Raw genomic sequence first — 4,940 nt, 5'->3', positions numbered from 1 at the left:
TTTTTTTTTCTCATTTTGTCTCTCATAGTTGAGGTATACCTAGGATGAAGATTACAGGCCTCTCATCTTTTTAAGTGGGAGAACTTGCACAATTGGTGGCTGACTAAATACTTTTTTGCCCCACTGTATATAGTCATTTTGTTTAAATTATATGTTATTACATGGGGGGGGGGGAGTACAGGAAATCCCTCAGACATTTATCAGGCATCTAGTAAATCAGGATATGAATCTCTGCATTTTGCACTTCAGGTTGTGTGTTTGTTTTAATAGCTTATAGGATATTTTCAAATGTATTTCAGTTCAACTGCTAAAACACTGGTTGTGAACTTGGATCACTTCCTCAACATTATATCAGTTGTGTCCTACGAATGAACCAAGGACAACATATTAAAATGTCAATGCAACTGTAAACGTATCTTGGCTTTTTGTTATACCACACCATTTATAAATTCCTTTGGGTTTTGTGTTACACATACTTTTAAGTTTTGGTTTGCTGACCTTGCAGTCACTGTTACCTTGCTTCAGGCTCAGAGTGTGCATGCCTGGCTGCAGCACTGTAGTTTAATGGGACTCCATTGTCCTGCAGCTGTGAGGCCTCGTTGCTGTGCGCCATGTTTGACAAGAGCTTATGTAAAGAATGTGGGCACACACCTGCTCCACTGAAGTCGTTCAGGGCCAGAGGGCATGGAAACAGTGTGTGTTTGTGAGGACTCGGGATACTTGGCTATGCCAACTGTTGCATCTCACACCACCTATCTTGTGTTACTGCCCATTGTGTCCCCTATACTGCGAGATCTGTAATATTATGAGTGGTGACAATAGAGATCAAATCGGAGGTGAAGTTCGGAGGCTTAAGTTACCCAAGTGAAAGTTTAGGGAACAGTCGCGCTGTGTGCCTTGTAAAACCCATTCCCTGGTGTAACTAAATCTGTTTTTGCTTCCGTTATCTACATGTTGTAAGACGACACACAATAGCTGTAAGGCTTCGACCTCTGTCCGCGGTCCACAAACCTCTGAAACGATACCCTGGGATGGACTTTTCCTCCCTTTGTCCCCGTGTTCTCCAGCTGGACTGCTCCTGGACTCTGTGTGGTTTTCAGTCCGGACTTTCCGAAGAGGAATGACGTTAAAGATAATAGACATGGGGCTAATGTGTTCACCGCAGTGTCTGCAGAAACACTCGATGAGAACAACAGATGATCATCTCTTGCGCACGGTACCCCAATTGAGCCCCCAATGGTCACAAAGTCCAAACCAGGGCAGCTTATGAATTGAAAACTTCATATGAATTGTGGATGCTACTGGTGACAGGAATGCTAATACTAATGTTCTTTCCTTTGAAATAAGCAGATGGTAGTTGTATTTCAAATCATATATACACACCATCATCTGCTATCTGTCTCCTTTTTTTTTAAATGTTGTTTTTATTACTACTGCTGCCGTATTCAGGAGGTTCCTTCCTCGTTTTTGTTGAGCTGAGAACACTTCGTGGACGGGTTGTTGTGCCTGCCCTGGACCCTCCCCCACTCAATCCTCCGGTCTCTAATTGCCCCACACCGCAGCTCATCAGCCCCTTCCAACATAATAACAGCATAGTCGCCCCAGGGGCATCATGCCATCCAGAGCTGTCTCGTCTTCCTTTTGTTATCTCGCCTATATTGAATGTTAGCCCTTTGTTATCGCCTGTGTTTCCCCTCATCAGCACCACTGATACAATATTTCTTAAGCTAAATAGAGAAGACACAATGATGGATGCATAGCTAGGGACTAGTCCTACACTCTACTGCTAAATGTAATCTTTATCTTTGACACTTGAGGATACCTATCTCCTTCGGGATATCTGCTCCATCGAGTGGGTGGCAGTGTTTATTCGATGTAAATGTATTCATAGTATGACAATTTCTGGGGTGACAAGTTTCCCCTTGGACGATAACCCCTCTCTGTGACCATCACCCCCACCCCAGGATGGAAGCACTGTTGTGTATCTGCCAGCTGTAAACCCCCACCTCACCATGGTGTTTTCATTCAAGTGTAAGTGCTCCTGCAGCTTCGGCTCCTGTCTGAAAAGAAGCTCTGCGTACAAAGAGACCCCACTGTCTCAGCATGAAGCACGGCACGCCTGGCACCAGCCTCGTGCCTTGCCTCCAGTTTAGCTATTGCATGTGGTGAAGGGTATTTTTATCTTACAACATCATGCAGACAAATAGCAAAAGCTATCATATTTTGTCACAGGTCTTCTGTTTTTCTATTGTGTATTGATTCAACGTAAAGTGTTTACATTGGTGATGACAACCAATAACCCTGGGGGTAACCCTGCAATTATGGAAAGGAGGAAAAGCTCAACTAACTAAAAATAAAAGACGTATCCAAATACCGTATTTGTATATTTGAGTAAAATGTATGTCCAGTTTGTATTACGAATTGGTGTGATGAAAGAATTGGATAAGAGTAAGAATAGTAACAGAAAATTAACTCTTAAATAGTTGGCTGAAAATAATCAATAAATACTTGTATAAATAGTTGGCTGAAAATAGTAGATTCAAGTTTAAATATCGTAACAGATACATGGTGAAAAGCATCAAACCTCTGAATGTAATCAGAATGCAAACCTGACCAAACTTAAACAGTTGGACTAAATTAAAGTGTGTGAAAACATTATAGTAACACGGTGGGCCGTGTTGAAAGGGTACTTGATAGGGATGTGGGGATATGTCGGAGAACATTTTTTTTAAACCATTGAAACACATTACCTGCTTTGCTGTGATTTAAAGTGGATCGATCATGCTATATTTGAATAATATAGTGTTGGACCATACCTATATAAGGCATATTTATACTTTTTATTTTTCAAAATACCAAACACGTCATGCATTTTAGCCATTCCTCATTTCGCTCAATTTAACACTGTCTTTGCATGGGCTGATTCTGTGAGAACAGCACCATCTACAGGCCTGGCATATGTACTACAGCGTCTCCAGCGCTTTCCAACGGCAATGTCCGTGGCTGTCTCCTCCTGATTGGTGGAGTTGGCCCAATAGCCGTAGCGCCACTTCTGTGACGTCATAGAAGTGTTCAAATCTGGATGAGTCTGTATCAGATCTGTTGAAGCCCCTTTTTAAGAGATTTGGGCATGGAGGAAAAGAGAGAGGGTTCTGTTTTCTGACACTTGGTGAGTTCCCTGGAACACCGGGGACACATATTCATGTATACAAGACGTACAAAAGTGCATTTTGCACGATAGGTCACCTTTAAGTGAAGGGACAGTAGTTGTGTGTGTATAAAGACGGAGGAAAAAAAGAAATGGTGGTCCCCTCCTTAGGCTAAAGGAGTAAGTGGATATAGAAATGGCTTCACTGTGCTCTGATGGACTTTGCGGGCAGTGTGTCTTATTTACCGTCTGCCACTGTAATCATATCATGGGATTTTAATATTGTGGATCGATTTTAGAGGCAATGATTTTCCAGATCATGGTACACTGCATTAAGCTGAAGATCCCTGAAGAGCCTTAACATAATCAAGAAATAAGATATGGATGTTATAAAGCTATGATGTGTTAAGTATCAGACTATAGTGGTCAATCGATTTACCAAATTGTGAACTTTTCCTTTAACCAAGTATTGATAGTATACATTGATAGTATTTTCAATATACAACTCTGGTCACTGAGCAACAGAGAGCAACAGAGAGCCTGAAGTTGAACAATATTAAATTCCAAAAATAGCACTTTGTCCCAGTTTTTGGCAGTTTAGAGACACTTTCCTTCCAGTATACCCAGTCTCCACTTGGAGAGCAGGAATATGCCATGTCCCCACTGTTCCAATGTATTTAAGTAAATGGACAGAAGATGGGGTTATGTTTCCATATTGCTGATTAAATATTTTAGATTCGTTGGTTTATCCTTACTCTGCTCCTGTGCAGATGCCAGTGAGCTGTTAATCTCCGGCAGGATATAATGAACCAGCGCAGGTTATATCATGCCTAAATTGTCACTGACAGCTTCCTAGCACAGCCTTTTTCATAAAATCGTATCAGCTCTTTTTAAAACATTTTTCATAGCGTAGCATGGTTAAGAGTTTTAACCGTTGCTAAAAGAACCAAGAATTATAAGTGAGCATCTTCAAAAGTACTTTTTGTCTGAGCTCAGCAACTTGGCGATTCTCGAGGGTTTTCTAGCTAATTCAAATGCCGTCCTTGCTAATTTGGCATGTTGCATTAAGTACAAGCTAAGAAGCAGATCTTATGGCCTGTACTTGACACATTATTTTAGTAATAAAATAGGGTCACTTGGATTTCCAGGCACACCCATCCCCAACTCCTCTAGGATACTGCATACACCATGCACTTAATATGTTTATATTTTGATTATTAACCCAAATATCCCAAGCTCTGTGCAGCCAGGTTCGCTGAGTTCACAGCGGCTGTGTTATTTCACACCAATGCAACAACACGCTCCCCACATAATTGCGTATTACATCTACTTTGACAAATGGATATGTTGATATTCCCAGTTGGAATCCACCATGGTCTGTGTTTGCACGCCCATGTCACGTGATTATTTTAGAATACATTTGTGAGCTATTACTCAAGGCCACTGCTGGGCTAAGCTAATCTGGAAAATAAATAATGGTGCTGCAGTGTTGCCAATGAATTGATTAATGCTGTTGTATTATCGGTAACATTACATTAACAATATAAAGCTGGGCTTGGTTTTCAGCTGGCTGCAAAATATTTACTGGCACTAAAAGCCTGTGACAATAATGATAGTGTAGATTTACATGCGTCTGAGAGGCATCTATGAATGTGTCTTAATGTTAAGATGCAAGCATTGTTAAAATGCTTAAAACCTGCATTATAAATAAATGATCAACTCGTTAAAAAATCGAATCAAAATTGATATTCAGAAGCAGGGCAACTAAAGGTAATCAAGACACGATATGTTG

The sequence above is a fragment of the Notothenia coriiceps genome, unplaced genomic scaffold, assembly GCF_000735185.1.
Source record: "Notothenia coriiceps isolate Sejong01 unplaced genomic scaffold, NC01 NC01_scaffold00036509, whole genome shotgun sequence".
Classification (NCBI taxonomy): domain Eukaryota; kingdom Metazoa; phylum Chordata; class Actinopteri; order Perciformes; family Nototheniidae; genus Notothenia; species Notothenia coriiceps.
Note: the sequence above shows the minus strand (reverse complement) of the source record.